Below are 20,792 nucleotides of genomic sequence, written 5' to 3'. Positions count from 1 at the left end.
ATGTCGGCAGCACCACATCACTTTTAGGGGGGGCTCATGGGTAGGACTCTACCTACCAGGTCAGACATGTGTGGATGGCTTTTCAATGGCTGCAGGGCTAGGGCTTGCCAGGTGAAGGGGGAGAAGTGGCCTCAGGCAAGGGAAGAGGCTGCAGGATGAGGGCTGAAATGGGTATCCCAAGGTGTGTGTGGGGCACATGTTGATCTGTGCAAGTGGCCTCAAGATAGTGAGGGCTGAAGAGGCAGTCCCCAGAGGAGATGAGGCCAGATGGACTTGTGTGTGTGTGTGTGTGTGTGTGTGTGTGTGAGAGAGAGAGAATGGGTGGTGATGTCCCTTGAGCTGGCAGTGAGTGAGATGCCAGTGAATGTGTGATGGGCTTGAGTGTGTGAATTTAGAGTGATGAGCCGGTTGCCATACCCTGGCTGCATGGACGAGATCATTCATCCTCTTTCTGCATTGGATGGCCAACCTCTTCTGTACAGCATTGGCATTGATCCCCACCGCTATCGCCTACCAAGCCGGAATGGTAAATTTGCTGCCCCTCCTAGGTCCAGAGGGGGGTACAGGTCAGAACAGTGGTCCCCCATTGCGTCCAAAGGATGCTCGAGGGTTGCAATCTTCTTTACAGTAGACCTGGGCCGGAGGCGCTGAGTGCGGCTCTATTTTAAAATGTGGTGCCTGGTGTGAAGAAGCGGTGAGGTGATGGTGTGGCTGGTGAATTGGAGCTCGCCCACCATGGAAACAGTGTGTATCCTGGGAAAGCAGAATTAATGCAGCGTGTTTGGGATGGTACGGTGTGAAAAGCTGCCATTGCAGCCAGCAGGTAAAGTGCTGTTTTTCCGGCCCTTACTGCACTTAGTGCAAATCTGGGATGATTCTGCCCAGAATAACACGAGATGCACTAGGTAATCCATCGCAATTAAGGTCACTTCTTTAAGGCCACAAAAACTAATCATAGTTAGGTGAATACTTGGTGAGGTCAAAGCTTAAGTGCTCTTCAAGGCTGTGGGCAAAATCTTGACCATTTCTTATTTCATGTAATTGTTAAGACCAGCCAGAGGTCACAGATTTTTTTAAAAATTCATTCACAGGATATGGGCTTCGCTGGCTGGGCCAGCATTTATTGCCCATCCCTAGTTGTCCTTGAAAAGGTGGTGGTGAGCTGCCTTCTTGAACCGCTGCAGCCCATCTGGTGTAGGTACACCCACTGTGCTGTTGGGGAGGGAGTTCCAGGATTTTGACCCAGCGACAGTGAAGGAATGGCAATATATTACCAAGTCAGGATGGTGTGTGACTTGGAGGGGACCTTCCATGTGGTGTGTTCCCATCTATCTGCTGCCCTTGTCCTTCTACATGGTAGAATGCTGGGGACCTTCGGAAGAGGCCGAGGTGGATCATCCACTCGGGGCACTTCTGGCTGAAGATTGTAGCAAATGCTTCAGCCTTATCTTTTGCACTGATGTGCTGGGATCCCCCATCATTGAGGATGGGGATATTGGTGGAGCCTCCTCCTCCAGTGAGTTGTTTAATTGTCCACCACCATTCACGACTGGATGTGGTAGAACTGATCCATTGGTTGTGAGTTTGGAAGGTGCTGTCTAAGGGGCCTTGATGAGTTTCTGCAGTGTATCTTGTAGATGGTACACACTGCTGCTACTTTGTGTTGGTGGTGGAGGGAGTGAATGTTTGTGGGTGTGGTGCCAATCAAGCTTTGTCCTGGATGGTGTCAAGCTTCTTGAGTGTTGTGGGAGCTGCAGTCATCCAGGCAAGTGGGGAGTATTTCATCACAGTCCTGGCTTGTGCCTTGTCGATGGCGGACAGGTTTTGGGATGTCGGGAGATGAGTTACTCATCGCAGGATTCCCAGTGTCTGACCTGTTCTTGTAGCCACAGTATTTATATGGCTAGTCCAGTTCAGTTTCTGGTCAATGGTAATCTCCAGGATGTTGATGGTGGGGGGATTCAGTGATGGCAATGCCATTGACTGTCAAGGGGCGATATTTAGATTCTCTCTTGTTAGAGGTGGTCATTGCCTGGCACTTGTGTGGTGCGAGTGTTACTTGCCATTTGTCAGCTCAAGCCTGGGTATTGTCTAGGTCTTGCTGCATTTGGACATGGACTGCTTCAGTATCTGAGTATATGAATGGTGCTGAACATGATACAATCATCAACGAACACCCCCACTTCTGGCCTTATTATGGAAGGAAGGACATAAAAGAAGTAGCTGATGACAGTTGGCCAGAGGACACTACCCTGAGGAAATCCTGCAGTGATGTCCAGGAGCTGAGATGACTGACCTCCAACAACCATTGCCTTTGTGCTAAGTATGACTCCAACCAATGGACAGTTTTCCCCCCAATTCCCACTGACTCCAGTTTTGCTCTGTCAAATGCGGCCTTGATGTCAAGGTCAGTCACTCTCACTTCACCTCGAGAGTTCAGCTCTTTTGTCTATGTTTAAACCAAGGCTGTGATGAGGTCAGGAGCTGAGTGGCCCTGGCAGGACATAAACTGGGTGTCAGTGAGCAGATTATTGCTAAGCAAATGCCGCTTGATAGCCTGATCGCTAGGTTATGGGGTCACTTAGCTCTGACTATCACTTGCTGCTTATGCCGTTTGGCACACAAGTAGTCCTGTGTTGTATCTTCACCAGGTTAACATTTCATTTTTAGGGGTGCCTGGTGCTGCTCCTGGCATGCCCTCCTGAATTCTTCATTGAACCAGGGTTGATCTCCTGGCTTGGTGCTAATGGAAGAGCGGGGGTATACCAGGCTATTAGGTTACAGATTGTGTTCAAGTACAATTCTGTTACTGCTAATGGCCCACAGCGCCTCATGGATGCCCAGTCTTGAGTTGCGCGATCTGTTTGAAATCTATCCCATTTAGCACGATGGTAGTGCCACACAACATGATGGACGGTATCCTCATGTGAAGGCGAGACTTCATCTCCAGAATGACTGTGCGGTGGTCACTCCTACCGATACTGTCATGGACAGATGCATCTGCGGCAGGCAGGTTGGTGAGGATGAGATCAAGTATGTTTTTCCCTCTTGTTAGCTCCCTCACCACCTGCCACAGACCCAGTCTAGCAGCTATGCCCTTTAGGACTCAGCCAGTTCGGTCAGTAGCGGTGCTACCGAGCCACTCTTGGTCACTGGACATTGAAGTCCCCCACCCAGAGTCCATTTTGTGCCCTTACCACCCTCAGTACTTCCTCCAAGTGATGTACAACTTGGAGGAGCACTGATTCATCAGCTGAGGGAGGGGGCGGTACGTGTTAATCAGCCAAAGGTTTCCTTGCCCATTGTTTGACCTGATGCCATGAGACTTCATGGGATCCAGAGTCGGTGTTGAGGGCTCCCAGGGCAACTCCCTCCCGACTGTATACCACTGTGCCGCCACCTCTGCTAGGGCTGTCCTGCCAGTGGGACAGGGCATAACCAGTGATGGTGATGGTAGGGTCTGGGACATTATCTGTAAGGTATGATTCCATGAGGATGATTGTGTCAGGCTGTTGCTTGACTAGTCTGTGAGACAGCTCTCCCAATTTCAGCACTAGCTCTCAGATGTTAGTAAGGAGAGCTTTGCAAGATTGACAGGATTGCTGCTGTTGTTTCCGGTGCCTAGGTCGATGCTGGGAATCCGTCCGGTATCATTCCTTTTTTTGATACAGCTGAGTGGCTTGCTTGGCCATTTCAGAGGGCATTTAAAAGTCGAAGAGTCACATGTAGGCCAGACCAGGTAAGGATGGCAGATTTCCTTATCTAAAGGACATTAGTGAACCAGATAGGTTTTTACAACAATCGACAATGGTTTCATGGTTTTTCTCATTAGACTTTTAATTCCAGATTTTTTTTTATTGAATTCAAATCTGCCGTGTTGGTATTTGAAGCCAGGTCCCCAGAGCTCTACCCTGGATCTCTGGATTACTCGTGCAGCAACAATACCACTATGCCATCGCCTCCCGATACAGTAAGATCAGACAGAGGTCACAGGTATGTCTTCTCTTAGGTTAATTAAGGTATTTTCACTCGCAGGGAGAATTTCTCCATCAATTTGAATTACTACATCTGTTTCTTGTACTTTTCATGCCATTAAGAAGTACGAGTTTGAAACTGTACTGTTTTTGTTACATTAGAAATGACGAATTGATTGCTATAAACACAATACACAATTATTTATAAGAATATATCAAAGCAGGCACACCTGAACACAGTATTCAGTTAATAAATTAGCACACACAATAGGCTTATATTAAATTTCTCTCTCTGCTATTTTAACACAAGTTTTAACCTGTTCAATTTAAATTGGTTAACACTAGAGAGGAATTTGATACTACTGTGTTGAGCATTTATATGAAAACATGACTGATGGCAATTTCTAAACTAACTAATCTCAAACCACAGAAAGGAAGCATTCACTACAACTAAGGGATAGTTCCTGTAGTTTTCTTTGTCCATTTAATTATTAGAGGATTAAATCAGAGCATGATTTTCTGTATTATCATTAATATGCTCAATGTCTAATTATGTGCATATCAGTTAGGAAGCACAGAGGGATAGAAATTGGCACACATTGTGCCTTTTATGAGTGTAAAATGGTGCTCAGCGTGATCAGTTTAGCCGGGGGTGGTCCTGGGCCCAATGTGCACAGGCGCTGGTGATTGCTAAATTTGTCAGGCCCATTTTTAGGCAGACTGGGAGCCTCCTCAATCAACGTTAGTTAGGGGCCCTTGCATATGTTAATTAGGGGCCTAATGCCCATTGCAGTTGTCTGCTGTAAAATTTAACTTGAATTCAAATCAATTAAACAGCAAAGAAACAAAGGCCACCAAACACTGTTCTGGAAAAAAAAATTGATAAATGGTGTAATATTACCAAAACACATCCAAATTAAATAATCGTAGAGGAAAATCTGCACTAAAAACTTTTAAAAGGGTGATCCCAAAAATCAGCTATCAGAAAACTGTCTTCACGACAGCCGACAATTAGGATCAGGATCTGGATGCAATGGAATAAAACTAGAAATACTCAGCAGGTCAGGCAGCTTCTGTGCAGATAGAAACAATGTTCCCTGTTGACACTGGGTGCTGGCAGAGCACTAATAATTCTGGGATGGTCTGTTTGAAGCCTTTGCTGTACGATGTCTATGTGTCGACCCAAAAAGGCAAATCAAAATAAGGTGGAATGAGTTGGAGACACCATACATTGAAGATCTCAAGTACACGGCCTTCATTAGGCTCTGATGTATGGTCAAAGGAGTTACACCCGAGAAGGCAAAGGAGGAAGTGGTGTCCACTTAGATGTCCATACTAGGAGTGAGGCTTAGATCCCTAAGAATTTGGATGCAAGGTGCATTTCAGCATCCTTTTATAAACGGATCACATTCAATTAGAAGTTTGTTGAGAGGAGGAATCCAGGAACTCCATGCCTAATTCTCCTCCTCTGGACTTCCTGGAGCCTCAAATATTTTTAGTCAAGGAAAACAAGGGGGGTTCCCATTGGGAGAGATCCTGAAGGAAGTGCCAGGATCCCTGGCCTGCAGATTTATTTGAAATTTAGTTCCAAACTGTTTGATTTATGATTTGGATCTTAGAATACAGAGTAAAATTTCAAAACTTGTGAATGATGAACTTGGAGGTATGGCAAACAGTGAGAATGATACCAATCAACTACAACAGGACATGGGATTTGACCGAATGTGGTATCAAGGAACCCAGGTAAACCTGGAGTCAATGGGAATCAGGGGGAAAACTCTGCTGATTGGTGTCATATCTAGCACAAAGGAAGATGGTTGTGATTGTTGGAGGTTGCTTTTGTGGACTGTTGCTTGGGTGTTTAATTAGAGGTTGAAGTACTTGCCATTTCTGGAATGCTTTTTTTGAATTAATCATCTCAGCTCCAGGACATCACTGCAGGAGTTCGTCAGGGTAGTGTCCTAGGCCCAACCATCTTCAGCTGCTTCATCAATGACCTTCCTTCTGTCATAAGGTCAGAAGTGGGGATGTTCACTGATGATTGCACAATGCTAGACAGCACCTTCCAAACCCACAACCACCACCAACTAGAAGGACAAGGGCAGCAGACACATGGGAGCACCACCAGCTGCAAGTTCCCCTCCAAGCCATCCTGACTTGGAAATATATCGCCGTTCCTTCACTGTCGCTGGGTCAAAATTCTGGAACTCCCTCCCCAGCAGCACTGTGAGAGTACCTACACCACATGGACTGCAGCGGTTCAAGAAGGCAGCTCACTACCACCTTCTCAAGGACAATTAGGGATGGGCAATAAATTCTGGCCCAGCCAGCGACATCCATATCCCACAAATTAATTTTTTAAAAAGGTACACTAACAGAATAGGCAGAAAAGTGGTGATATGGAATTTAACAGAGGGAAGTGTGAGGTGATGGATGTTGGCAGAAGGGTACAAGGGAGATTTACCAGAATGGTTCCAGGGGTGAGCGATTTTAGTTGCAAGGTTAGGTTGGACAGGCTGCCGTTGTTCGCCTTGGATCAAAGGAGATTGAGGGGAGATTTGATCGAGGTGTACAGATTATGACAGGTTTGGTGAAGGTAGACGAAGAAAAACAGCTGTCAGCTGAAGGTACAAAGGCTAGGGGACACAGCTTTGAGGTTTTTGGGCAAGTGATGCCGGTAGCATAAGTAGAAGAATTTTTTCACACATCGAGTGGTAATGACCTGGAACTGGCTGACTACAAGGGTGGAGGAAGTGGAGAGGACAAATGATTTCAAAAGGAAATTGAGGCACTTGAGGGAAATAAACTTGCAGGGATAGGGGGGTCAAGCGGGGGAGCGGGACTGATTGGATTGCTCAACAGAGAGCTGGCATGGGCTTGACAGGCCAAGTGAAGATAGTGTACAAGAACAGGCTATTTACTATCAGAGTCAGTACTTACTTAAATCCTGAAACCCAAATTTATTTTACATGTTTCCTCTTAAGTCAGATAAAAATGAGTCTGTTGACCTACATTACACACTTCTAAGTGGCAGTTGTATGGTTTATGGAACATGTTTATGGCTAGTCTCACTGTGACATTAACGTCCAACAAATGTTTAGTCATTAGATGAATAGTAGAGCAAGGTGTCTAACTTAACCTTTTGTAATTATTGCATTGTAGCTGAGAGCTGGCATTGTAAGCAATGGCTGGAATCTTGTGCTGCTACAGGCAGTGAGAAACATGGCAGGCGGGTGCACCTGACTGCGCGGGAGGCGAAACGGCAGCTTCCTGATGGCGGGATGAAAGTAGGGAATCAAGGCTGTGGCGGATTGAAGACGGATTGAGCTACCCAACAACAAGTAAGCAAGCAGCTGGAACCTATTTGTAATGTGTTAGCAGGTTATGTGTACTCATTGAACATACGAGCATACGAAATAGGAGAAGTAGGCCATTCAGCCCCTCAAGCCTGCTCCACCATTCAATAAGATCATGGCTGATCTGTCTGTGTTTCAAGTTCCACGTTCCCATCTACCCCTGACAACCTTTGATTCCCTTGCCTAACAATAATCTATCTACAATATTATAAAGGCAAAATACTGCGGACGCTGGAAATCTGAAATAAAAACAGAAAATGCTCGAAAAACTCATCAGGTCTGGCAGCCTCTGTGGAGAGAGAAACAGAGTTAATGTTTCGAGTCCATATGACTCTTCTTCAGAGCTGGGTTGGGGGTTCTGAGCTATGGGGAAAGATTGGATAGACTCGGGTTGTTCTCCTTGGAGTAGCGAAGGTTGAGAGGGGACCTGATAAGAGGTGTATAAGAATATGAGGGGGCATAGATAGAGTGGATAGGAAGGCACTTTTTCCATTAGTAGAGGGGTCAATAACAGGGGTCATAGATTTAGGGTAAGAGGTAGAAGGCTAAGAGGGGAGTTGAGGAGAAATTTTTTCACCCAGAGGCCGGTGGGAGTCCATGGGCCAAGCGCTGGAAAATGGGATTAGGGTAGTCACATCTTTGTTGACCAGCGTGGACTGGATGGGCTGAAAGGCCTTCTTCTGGGCTGTAAACATCTATGAGCTCTGAAGAAGAGTCATACGGATTCGAAATGTCAACTCTGTTTCTTTCTCCACAGATGCTGCCAGACCTGCCCAGTTTTTCCAGAATTTTCTGTTTTTATTTGAGAATCTATCTACCACTGCCTTAAAAATATTCAATGACCCCACTTCCACTGCCTTCTGAGTAAGAGAGTTCCAAAGACTCATGACGCTTAGGGAAAGAAATTTCTCCTCATCTCTGTCCTATTAAAACACAATTTCACCAGGTTAACTGGCACCTTTGCAGTTAACTCTGCAGTGCACAGAAACGTGCTTTCAGATTCATGACTGGTTAAAGGCAGTGTGCAGTAGGCAAGGTAGTCCTCCTAGTGGATTTGGACTGAGTGGGAGCTGCTTTTCTTTCATGGAGAGCTTTATTGAACCACAGGAGAGGAGGTATTGAGGCACTGAGATTGGGTGGTGGCAGTGAAAGGGGAATTGGGACATAGCTGACTGCTGGATGGAGGAGGGGCTGTGGTGGAGCTTGTGGGGGATAGAGAAGGAAAGCTGGACTACACCAATATTTACAGATGAGGGGTGAAGCATGATTATGGAGAGATCCAGGAATACAGAGGGAAGGTCAGTGATGAGGTCCTGAGTGTTGAGAATACAGGGGGCAGGTCAAGGGTGATGGAGGGAAGGTCAAAGGTGACTGAGGTGGAGGGGAGGGAGTTGCAGGGTGATGGCTTAAAGTTCCAGGATCAAAATGGGAGTGTTTAGGGATATAGCTGCGACAAAACAAAGCAGTCTCCAGGGTACAACTCAAGGGTGGGATAGATGGAGACCAGGGCGTGGCCGATGGGGCTCCCCATTTATCAAAAATTCTCAGGTAAGATGGGAGAGATTTCTACTGCCTTCACGGGAAACAGGACCTCCTGTCATTCCTGCGTGGACTGGAGGAGAACCTGCAGGGAGACATCATGGGACCCCTTGTTGTCTGAAACTGGCAGGTGGTAGCCGCAGTTGAGGTTATCCGGGGTATGGAGGGCGGGGCGGGGGGGAGCGAGGATGATCTGGAAGGTTCTAGCTGCAGCTCTAGTCTCAAAGCCTCCACTCGCACAGCCAGACTGATGCTGCTGGATTGTAAGGGATGACTGAATCCCTTTAAATATGGCACCCAGACCTTTGTGAGGTAACAGTGCGGGGTCGTCATTCTCCTGTCCACCCCCGCCACACGATTGGCCCGGCACCTCGTTGAATGCATGTGCCCAGCCGTCTCGCCTACGAGTGGAAGCCCCGCGGAATTCCAGTCCCACCATCGGGGCACTCACCCTGCAATAAGATTGTAGGAAGGAGCCAGAAACATGAAATGCTAATTAAGGATACAAGCTGGTCTGATGTTGGAGCTGCTGGTCATATCACGTTGAGGTTTGCTCCTGCAGATGTTACAGTATCAGTATATGAACTGTGCAAGAGGCCTTGGACTGAGACACCTGCCTTTTATCTTGTGCAGAAAGGTTTCACATCTGAGTGACAAGAACACTGCTCATCAGAACAAGGAGCCATAGGCAGGGAGACATACTTGGGAGTTTATTGACAATAGTGAACAGTATGTACAAGTGATCAACACCCATGCCCAGGCTGTGCAACTACTTTTACCTAACTTTCCTAACCCTACTATGTCTTGGCGCTCCCCGGACATCCACAGTGGAGGTGGAGGTGGAGGTAGCTTGCTGACTGCTACACCCTGTCTGTGATGACCTTGGCGGGTGTCCTCTGGAGGGTCAAGGCTTGGAGGGCTCCGGCCTGCTTTCGGGGTCCTGCTGTGTGGCAGTGGTACCCTCCTCGGCCTGTGAAGCTGGAGTTGCGGAGGTCACAGGAAGAGGGGAGTCGGATGGGCCAGTCACTCCCAGAGTCACCTGGGTGGAGGCCGCAGAGTGTGCACCTGCTGATCCTCCTCCCTATGGGTGCCCAAGGGACCCTGGCTGACGCCGTGAGCGGAAGGGGTAGCTGGAGTGAGATCGAGCTGCCCAGCACTCCTCTTGTGTACACACTGTTGGAGACCAACTATGGCATCAGCGATGGAGATCAGCCTGCGCAGCAGTGCAGGAGTCACATCCTGGACCAAGATCTCCAAGGTGGCCGCCATCCTACCAGTGTTGACCTCGGTGCGTTGGCATGCCGATGCTATCACCTCAGCCTGAAGACGGACGGACTCCTCCATCGTGCCTTGCAATCTGAGGAGTGCAGCGGACATCCCTTCCTGATGTTCCCGAGCTTGCCTTTGCAGCTCCAGCAACTGTGACATGACTGAGTCCAGAGGCTCATCATCTGACTCGGACTCAGCAACGTTCTGGTCTCCAGCAATCCTCTGAGTGTCGGACACATGGGAAGTCCCTGCCTCCACCTGCTGTGGATCAGACAGTGCGATGTGCTCACCAGATTGTGATCCCAAGGCTACTCTAAAGCTAGGTCCCACCGAGGTGTGTGTCTCTGCGCTGGTGGAGGGTGTGGGTGAGCCCTGTGATGGGACTTCAGGGAGGGTGCCTCCAGATTCCTCTTCAGAGGTTTCTTCAGGGCTTGATTGGAGGCCCTGGGTCATGGACTCTGTCAGCTGTTTGGAAGATGTGCCAATGAAAGCAGGGAGAGATAATTAGTGCATGGCAGTGGCCTGTGAAACAGGACACATCACTCACAGCATGGTTGTCTGATGGATGTTGCACTGCTGGATCCTCACTTGGTAGAGCAGCGCTGACCTCACCGTCAGCACAGGACCAGTCCCAGTCACTGCCGGCCAGCTGGATGGCTCTGTTTCAAATTCTGTCAGAACTTTGATCTCTGGCATCCCTCCACCTGTCTGTGACCTTTCCCTCCTGTTGTGAGCCAGCTTGTCCTGCATGGATAGAGATGAGGAGAATGTATCAGGACACCTGCCAGGCCAGATGATAAGGATGCCTGGCCTGTGTGGGTGGTGAGTGGTCCCATGGACAGGATGAGGACAATGATGTTGACTGTGAGAGAGTGAATAGTGATGTCCCTTGCACTGGCAGTGAGTGAGGGCTCTGTGGATGTGTGACGGGTTTGTGAGTGAGAGTGTTGGGAGTGATGAGAAGAGTGACTTACCCTGGAGGAATGGAGGAGATCATTCATCCTTTTGCAGCACTGGGTGGCTGTCCTCCTCTGCAGGGTGTTTGCGCTGACCACCGCTACCACCGTCTCCCAAGCCAGGTTGGTGACATTGTTACCCATCCTGCAGCTAGAGCGGGGACAGAGCACATCCCGGCGGCCTCCATGGCATCCAGCAGTTGCTCGAGGGACCCGTCGTTGAAGCGGGGAGGCTGCAGTCATTTTCCCTTTGCTGGCCATGTTTCCCAGACAGCACTGGTGAGCTGGTGGCGATGAGCGCTGTGCTGACGGCTGCCTTTTAAAGATGGCGGCCGGCGTGTTGCAACAGCGGGGTAATGGCGGGCGGGCAAATGAGAGCCCATCTGCCATGGAACCGGCACGCTTTGCGGGAATTAATGAATAAATAATGAAGCGGGCTCAGGACGATATGGCGTGAAAACCCGTGAAATCCCCATCTCTATCCATACAGGACAAACTGGCTCTTTACAGAACAGGAGGGGAAGGTCACAGACAGGTGGAGGGATGCCGGAGATCAAAGTTCTGACAGAATTTGAAACAAAGCCATCCAGCTGACCAGCAGTGACTGGGACTGGTCCTGTGCTGACGGTGAGGTAGCTGAACAATGGGCCACCTTCAAAGTAAAAGTATTGCAGGCAAAGTCAAGGTATACTCCCTTGAAGGTGAAATGTAGGACAAATAAATCCAGAGCGCCCTGGATGATGAGAGAGATAGAGGTAAAGATGATAACAAAGGAGCGCGCATTCGACAGATGTCAGGTAGAAAATACAATACAGAATCAGGCTGAATGTAGAAGGGCCAGAGGGGAAGTGAATAAACTAATAAGAAAAGTAAGGAGAGGGCATGGAAAGGGGCTGTCAGTGAACATAAAAGGGAATCCCAAGGTCTTCTTTAAGCATGTAAATAATAAAAGGATGGTAAAAGAAAGAGTAGGGCCGATTAGGGACAAACAAAGGGGACTTGCATGTGGAGGGTGGAGAAATGGCAGAGGTGTTGAACGAGTACTTTGCATCTGTCTGTAAAAAGGAAGAACTTGCTATCCAGGCCAAGGTGAGAGGGGAAGTAACTGGTACACTAGAAGAACTTACAATTGAGAGGAAGGAGGTGTTGGAAAGGCTAACTTTACTTCAAATAGGTAAGGTACCAGGACTGGATGAGATGCATCCAAGGGTACTGAGGGAAGTGAGAGTGGAAATTGCAGAGGCACTAGTGATACTCTTCCAGTCTTCCTTAGACACAGGGGATGTGCCAGAAGACTGGAGAACTAGTTACATCCTTGTTCAAAAAGGAGTGCAAGGATAAAGCAACTATAGACCAGTCAGTTTGACCTCAGTGGTAGAGAAACTTCTGGAAACTACAGTATGGGATAAAATCATTATCACTTGGACAAGTGCAGAATAATTAAGGAAAGCCACGGGACCCACTACACCTTGGTTTTAAAATGAGAATCCCAGATGAATTATTAGGAGTGAAATAACCCTGATAAATCTAGCACCAAACCTGCAATATTTTAGAGTGTATCTGTTTAACATGTTTAATTTTGTTTTTAAAAAGGAAGTGAAGTTATTTAAGGGAAAATCATGTTTAACTAACTTGGAGTTTTTTGAGGAGGTAACAGAGAAGGTTGATAAGGCAAACACCCTTGATGTGGTGTATACGGATTTTCAAAACGCATTTGATACAGTGCCACACAACAGACTTGCAAAATTCTAGTCATGGAATAAAAGGGAAAGTAGGCACTTAGGTAAGAAATTGGCTGAGTGACAGGAAACAGAGAGTACTGATAAATGGTTGTTTTTCAGATTGGAGGAAGGTTTGTAGTGGAGTTCCCCAGGGGTCAGTATTGGGACCCTTGCTCTTCCTGATATATATTAATGACCTAGACTGTGGTGTGCAAGGCATCATTTCAAAATTTGCAGATGATACGAAGATTGTCAACTGTGATGAGGATAGTCTTGAACTTGAAAAGGACATAGGCATGTTGATGGATTGGACAGACAAGTGGCAAAAGAAGTTCAATGCAGAGAAGTGTGAGGTGATTCATTTTGGTGGGAAGAATATGGAGAGATAGTATAAAATAAAGGGAGTGCCTCCAAAGAAAGTGAAGGGACACAGGGAATGTTGAGAGAGCAGTTAATAAAGCATATTGTTTCTTAGGCCTTATTAACAGAGGCATTGAATACAAGAGTAAGGAGGTCATGTTGAACTGTATAAGACACTAGTTAGGCCTCATCTGGAGTACTGTGTCCAGTTCTGGGCGCCATCCTTGAGGAAGGATGTGAAGGCATTGGAGAGAGTACAGAGGAGATTTGCAAGAATGATTTCGGGGATGAGGAACTGTAGCTATGAGGATAGGTTGTAGAGGTTGGGACTTTTTGCATTGAGGAAAAGGCAGCTGAGAGGAGATTTGATAGAGGTATTCAAGATCCTGAGGGATATGGACAGGGTAAATAGTGATAAACTGTTCCCACTCAAGAGAACATCAAGAACTAAAGGGCACAGATTCAAAATAATTGGCAAAAGGAGTAAATGCGATGTAAGGAAAAATTTTTTCACTCAGAAGGTGGTTGGAGTCCGGAACAAACTTCCTGAAATAGCGGTGGAGGCAGGTTCGATCGAGGTATTCAAAAGGGAATTAGATTGCTACCTTAAAAGAAAAAATGTGCAAGGTTACAAGGATAAGGTAGAGGTGTGGGACTAGGTGGAATGCTCTTTCAGAGCGCCAGTGCAGAATCGATGGGCCAAATGGCCTCCTTCTGCACTGTAAAGATACTGTGATACATTTCCAGGCACATACAGCATGGTATAAACTTTCATTCTGACCTAAAAAAAGACCATTTAAAGTATGAAAAATCATAGGAGTGCTTGTTCTTGGCACAAGTGTGAAGTTAACCACTTCAGCAGGAAAAACAGAAATGCAGAGCATTTCTTAAATGGTGAGAGATTGGGAAGTGTTGATGTCCAAAGGGACCTGGGTGTCCTCGTCAATAAGTCACTGAAAGCTAACATGTAGGTGCAGCAGGCAATTAGGAAGACAAATGGTATGTTGGACTTCATGACAAGGGGATTTGAGTACAGGAGCAAAGATGTCTTGCTGCAATCGTATAGATCCTTGGTGAGACCACACCTGGAATATTGTGTACAGTTTTGGTCTCCTTATCTAAGGAAGGATATACTTGTCACAGAGGGAGTACAATAGAGGTTCACCAGACTAATCCCTGCGGTTTAGTCTGGGGCAGGATTTCTTTTGAGGGGAGATTGAGGAAACTGGGCTATACTTTCTAGAGTTTCTAAGAATGAGAGGTGATCTCATTGATACCTACAAAATTCTTACATGGTGTGACAGATGTGGGTAGGGTGTTTTCCTTGACTGGTGAGTCTGGAATCAGGGGGCACAGCTTCAGAACAAGGGGCAGGCCATTTAAGACAGATGAGGAGGAATTTATTTCACTCAGAGGGTGGTGAATCTTTGGAATTCTCTAACCCAGAGGATTGCGGAAGCTCAGTCATTGAGCATGTTCAAGACAGAAATCGATAGATTTCTGGATACTAATGACATCAAGGGATATGGGGATGGTACAGGAAAGTGGTGCCGAGCTAGATGATCAGCCATGAACTAACTGAATGGCAGAGCAGGCTCGATGGGCTGAATGACCTACTCCTCTGTTCCCATTGTGAAGTTAAGTACTGGGTTTTAAAAGAGACCATATGATGTTACACGAAATGATTATGATGTGATGACTTATAGAGACATGTTCCAACAGGGTAGCTTTGTAATGGCAGCTCAGTAACCACTGTATATGAGGGGCATGACAGGAAGCTCACAAATTCAATTCCCATTCTGTGTTGTTTGCCAGTCTGAATCTTGGATTGGATTGGAGGGTGGGTGTGGGTATGTTGCCCGGGATGGGGGGGTGGGGGATGGGAACGTGTGGGTGCAGTGCTAATTGGCTCTCATGTCCCTGAGCTAGGCAGAAATATATTAGAGAATAAGTCAGCCAGTTTCTTATTTCTAACGTTATCCAGGCATCCCTGCTGAAAACTCTGCGCGCTGATTAGATGGAGCACTTTGTAGTTCAACAGTTTGTTGGCAACATTAGGTTCACATTATGATGAATGTGTGAACTACTTGAGCAAGGTACTGGAGGACTATTGTCACCTGACAGTCTGCATTGTGCCCCAGCGAAAATAAGTTGCTTTAAGAGGGAACAAAGTGGGAGTAGTTGCGTGAGGGAACACTGGCGGAAGAAAGCAGAGATATTCATTTAACAGCAGCAATTTGAGATTAATGCTATATTTATATAACAGTGCAGCAACTAGCAGCAGCCAAACTCCAGCAACATTGTAATGTGACTGAGATGGTCCTAGTGCCCCCATCCACTCTGATAGCGACTTCAGGAGGTAGTTTGTTCTTGCGATGCCAGATGTAAAATTCTATAAACAGCAAACACCACTACCTGCAATTCCCCTTCAAGCCACACACCATCCTGACTTCAATTAATGGCTAAAAATCCTGGAATCCCCTCCCTACAGCACTGTGGGTGTATCTAGGCCATATGGGCTACAGCAGTTCAAGATGGCAGCTCACCACCACCCTCGCAAGGGCAATTAGGGATGGAAAATAAATGCTGGCCCAGCCATATCCTGTGAAATAATATATTAAAAAAACACTGGATGCTGTTCGTGACCACTTTATTCTGGGCACAGGTGAACTGAGAATATCAGGTCACCTATACATAACAGCACTGTGCGGTTTACATGGCTGCCCTGCAGAAATCTTGTCCCCTTAACATTGCGGAAGGTCTAAAATCAGAAACTTGAAGACTACAACTCACCCATTTGAACTGTGAGCGCTCTCCTGTACTGCCCCTGGGCTCTAACAACTGCCCCATCATGTCAATAGGGTGAACACTTGAACATAAAAACAAAAAGCTAAAAGCTACTGCAGATGCTGGAAATCCAAAACAAAAACAGAATCACCTGGAAAAACTCAGCAGGTCCGGCAGCATCAGCGGAGAAGAAATCAGTCAACGTTTCGAGCCTTCATGGCCCTTCGGCAAAACTGAAGCATAGTTAGAAGAAGGGAGAAATATAAATTGGTTTAAGGTGGGTGGGGGGGGTGGGGGGGGAGAGAGAGACATTGAGGGTGTGGTGATTGTGGAGATGAGCAGATAATCAAAAGATGTCACAGACAAAAGGGTCAAAGAGGTGTCGAAGGTGGTGACATTTGTCTGAGAAAAGTGCTAATTAAGAATGGAAGACAGGATATTCAAAGTACAGCTCTAGTGGGGGTGGGGTGGAAAGACTAACAAGGTTTTAGTTTAGATTTAAAAATAACGGAAATAGGTGGGGAAAGAAGAATCTATATAAATTATTGAAAAAAAAAGGGGGGGGTGGGGATGGGGGGAGGGGGAGTTTAAGATCTAAAGTTGTTGAATTCAATATTCAGCCCAGAAGGCTGTAAAGTGCCTAGTCGGAAGATGAGGTGCTGTTCCTCCAGTTTGCGTTGGGCTTCACTGGAACAATGCAGCAAGCCAAGGACAGACATGTGGGCAAGAGAGCAGGGTGGAGTGTTAAAATGGCAAGCGACAGGGAGGTTTGGGTCTTTCTTGCGGACAGACCGCAGGTGTTCCGCAAAACGGTCGCCCAGTTTGCGTTTGGTCTCTCCAATGTAGAGGAGACCGCATTGGGAGCAACGAATGCAGTAGACTAAGTTAGGGGAAATGCAAGTGAAATGCTGCTTCACTTGAAAGGAGTGTTTGGGCCCTCGGACGGTGAGGAGAGAGGAAGTGAAGGGGCAGGTGTTGCATCTTCTGCGTGGGCATGGGGAGGTGCCATAAGTGGGGGTTGAGGAGTAGGGGGTGATGGAGGAGTGGACCAGAGTGTCCCGGAGGGAACGATCCCTGCGGAATGCCGTCAGGGGGGGTGAAGGGAAAATGTGTTTGGTGGTGGCATCATGCTGGAGTTGGCGAAAATGGCGGAGGATGATCCTTTGAATGCGGAGGCTGGTGGGGTGATAAGTGAGGACAAGGGGGACCCTATCATGTTTCTGGGAAGGAGGAGAAGGCGTGAGGGAGGATGCGCGGGATATGGGCCGGACACGGTTGAGGGCCCTGTCAACGACCGTGGATGGAAAACCTCGGTTAAGGAAGAAGGAGGACATGTCAGAGGAGCTATTTTTGAAGGTAGCGTCATCAGAACAGATGCGACGGAGGCGAAGGAACTGAGAGAACGGGATGGAGTCTTTACAAGAAGCGGGGTGTGAGGAGCTGTAGTCGAGGTAGCTGTGGGAGTCGGTAGGCTTGTAATGGATATTGGTGGACAGTCTATCATCAGAAATTGAGACAGAGAGGTCAAGGAAGGGAAGAGAAGTGTCAGAGATGGACCATGTGAAGATGATGGAGGGGTGGAGATTGGAAGCAAAATTAATAAATTTTTCCGGGTCCCGACGAGAGCATGAAGCAGCACCGAAGTAATCATCGATGTACCGGAGAAAGAGTTGTGGGAGGGGGCCGGAGTAGGACTGGAACAAGGAATGTTCCACATACCCCATAAAGAGACAGGCATAGCTGGGGCTATGCCTGTCTCTTTATGGGGTATGTGGAACATTCCTTGTTCCAGTCCTACTCCGGCCCCCTCCCACAACTCTTTCTCCGGTACATCGATGATTACTTCGGTGCTGCTTCATGCTCTCGTCGGGACCCGGAAAAATTTATTAATTTTGCTTCCAATCTCCACCCCTCCATCATCTTCACATGGTCCATCTCTGGCACTTCTCTTCCCTTCCTTGACCTCTCTGTCTCAATTTCTGATGATAGACTGTCCACCAATATCCATTACAAGCCTACCGACTCCCACAGCTACCTCGACTACAGCTCCTCACACCCCGCTTCTTGTAAAGACTCCATCCCGTTCTCTCAGTTCCTTCGCCTCCGTCGCATCTGTTCTGATTACGCTACCTTCAAAAACAGCTCCTCTGACATGTCCTCCTTCTTCCTTAACCGAGGTTTTCCATCCACGGTCGTTGACAGGGCCCTCAACCGTGTCCGGCCCATATCCCGCGCATCCTCCCTCACGCCTTCTCCTCCTTCCCAGAAACATGATAGGGTCCCCCTTGTCCTCACTTATCACCCCACCAGCCTCCGCATTCAAAGGATCATCCTCCGCCATTTTCGCCAACTCCAGCATGATGCCACCACCAAACACATCTTCCCTTCACCCCCCCTGACGGCATTCCGTAGGGATCGTTCCCTCCGGGACACCCTGGTCCACTCCTCCATCACCCCCTACTCCTCAACCCCCACTTATGGCACCTCCCCATGCCCACGCAGAAGATGCAACACCTGCCCTTTCACTTCCTCTCTCCTCACCGTCCGAGGGCCCAAACACTCCTTTCAAGTGAAGCAGCATTTCACTTGCATTTCCCCTAACTTAGTCTACTGCATTCGTTGCTCCCAATGCGGTCTCTTCTACATTGGAGAGACCAAACGCAAACTGGGCGACCGTTTTGCGGAACACCTGCGGTCTGTCCGCAAGAAAGACCCAAACCTCCCTGTCGCTTGCCATTTTAACACTCCACCCTGCTCTCTTGCCCACATGTCTGTCCTTGGCTTGCTGCATTGTTCCAGTGAAGCCCAACGCAAACTGGAGGAACAGCACCTCATCTTCCGACTAGGCACTTTACAGCCTTCTGGGCTGAATATTGAATTCAACAACTTTAGATCTTAAACTCCCCCTCCCCCCATCCCCACACCCCCCCCTTTTTTTTTCAATAATTTATATAGATTCTTCTTTCCCCACCTATTTCCGTTATTTTTAAATCTAAACTAAAACCTTGTTAGTCTTTCCACCCCACCCCCACTAGAGCTGTACCTTGAATATCCTGTCTTCCATTCTTAATTAGCACTTTTCTCAGACAAATGTCACCACCTTCGACACCTCTTTGACCCTTTTGTCTGTGACATCTTTTGATTATCTGCTCATCTCCACAATCACCACACCCTCAATGTGTCTCTCCCCCCCACCCCGCCCCCCCACCCACCTTAAACCAATTTATATTTCTCCCTTCTTCTAACTATGCTTCAGTTCTGCCGAAGGGCCATGAAGGCTCGAAACGTTGACTGATTTCTTCTCCGCCGATGCTGCCGGACCTGCTGAGTTTTTCCAGGTGATTCTGTTTTTGTTTTGAACACTTGAACATCTGTCTCTAGTGGAAACAATTGTTAAGTGTAAACACAGCCCAGCTGAGCTGTGAATGAGTTCACAGTGAATTAAATATGCAAGGAGAGACAATTCGGTTTTCACACCATTAAAATTATACAGGTAAACAGAGTAACAAGAACCCCGTTATACTAATAACAATATTAAAATTACATAATAACTACTAATGTAGTAATGGCCTGAAAGTTTTATCCAGTGACAAGCTAAACCACAAACTCAGAGGAGATTCCTGTTTCAATCAATTAGCCTCAGTATTCCTGAGTGAGGGGTGGAAAAATCAGACAGGAGCCCTGTTCCTGGTCAGTGATTTCTGTCAGCAGTCCTGGTATGTGGCTGTCCATTGATCATAGAGGCAGGCTCGGAGCCTCTGCTATAAAGCTTCTCATGGCCTAACTGCTTGCCAAATGAATAATGGTCACTGTAAGGTAATGGATGGCACCTGGCACTGGGATAGCTTTACCTGAGCAAAGTGTCATCATCCTGAGGTGGAAATTGGCAGAACAAAAACTCACAATGGCATTATAGCACGGTTACTTTGCTTATAAGAGTTTGCAAAACTATTCGACGCTCATTTCTATTATTTTATTTACAATCTACAGAAGTATTGTACATTTGCTGTGCTAAATTTTATAACTCTCATTAAAACAACCGTTTTCAATTGTTGATCATTAAATGACTTGAACTTTTGACAATGTAGCATTGAACAAACAGACAACAAAGGAACAAAAACAATTGTTAGAGAGCCGCTGGTTAGAAAGATGTGATGCTGGTCTGAATCCAGGGCCGGTCCCGGCTGCTGGTCTGAATCCAGGGCCGGTCCCGGCTGCCGGTCTGAATCCAGGGCCGGTCCCTGCTGCCGGTCTGAATCCAGGGCCGGTCCCTGCTGCCGGTCTGAATCCAGGGCCGGTCCCTGCTGCCGGTCTGAATCCAGGGCCGGTCCCTGCTGCCGGTCTGAATCCAGGACCGGTCCCTGCTGCCGGTGCAGATCCAGGACCGGTCCCTGCTGCCGGTCTGAATCCAGGGCCGGTCCCGGCTGCCGGTCTGAATCCAGGACCGGTCCCTGCTGCCGGTGCAGATCCAGGACCGGTCCCTGCTGCCGGTGCAGATCCAGGGCCGGTCCCTGCTGCCGGTGCAGATCCAGGACCGGCCCCTGCTGCCGGTGCAGATCCAGGACCGGCCCCTGCTGCTGCTGCAGATCCAGGACCGGCCCCTGCTGCTGGTGCAGATCCAGGACCGGCCCCTCCTGCTGGTGCAGATCCAGGACCGGCCCCTGCTGCTGCTGCAGATCCAGGACCGGCCCCTGCTGCTGCTGCAGATCCAGGACCGGCCCCTGCTGCTGCTGCAGATCCAGGACCGGCCCATGCTGCTGCTGCAGATCCAGGACCGGCCCCTGCTGCTGGTGCAGATCCAGGACCGGCCTCTGCTGCTGGTGCAGATCC

The 20,792-nt window shown here is 47.9% G+C and overlaps 1 protein-coding gene across 10 annotated transcripts in view; it reads right to left on the bottom strand.

Annotated features, from left to right (window-relative positions):
• The window catches only part of rhbdf1a (rhomboid 5 homolog 1a (Drosophila)), a 351,324-nt gene that overhangs the window by 84,038 nt on the left and 246,494 nt on the right, over nucleotides 1-20,792 (bottom strand). The window lies entirely within an intron of this gene.

The sequence above is a fragment of the Cetorhinus maximus genome, chromosome 15 (assembly GCF_964194155.1).
Source record: "Cetorhinus maximus chromosome 15, sCetMax3.hap1.1, whole genome shotgun sequence".
Taxonomy (NCBI): domain Eukaryota; kingdom Metazoa; phylum Chordata; class Chondrichthyes; order Lamniformes; family Cetorhinidae; genus Cetorhinus; species Cetorhinus maximus.
Note: the sequence above shows the minus strand (reverse complement) of the source record. Positions and strands in the feature narration are given on the sequence as shown.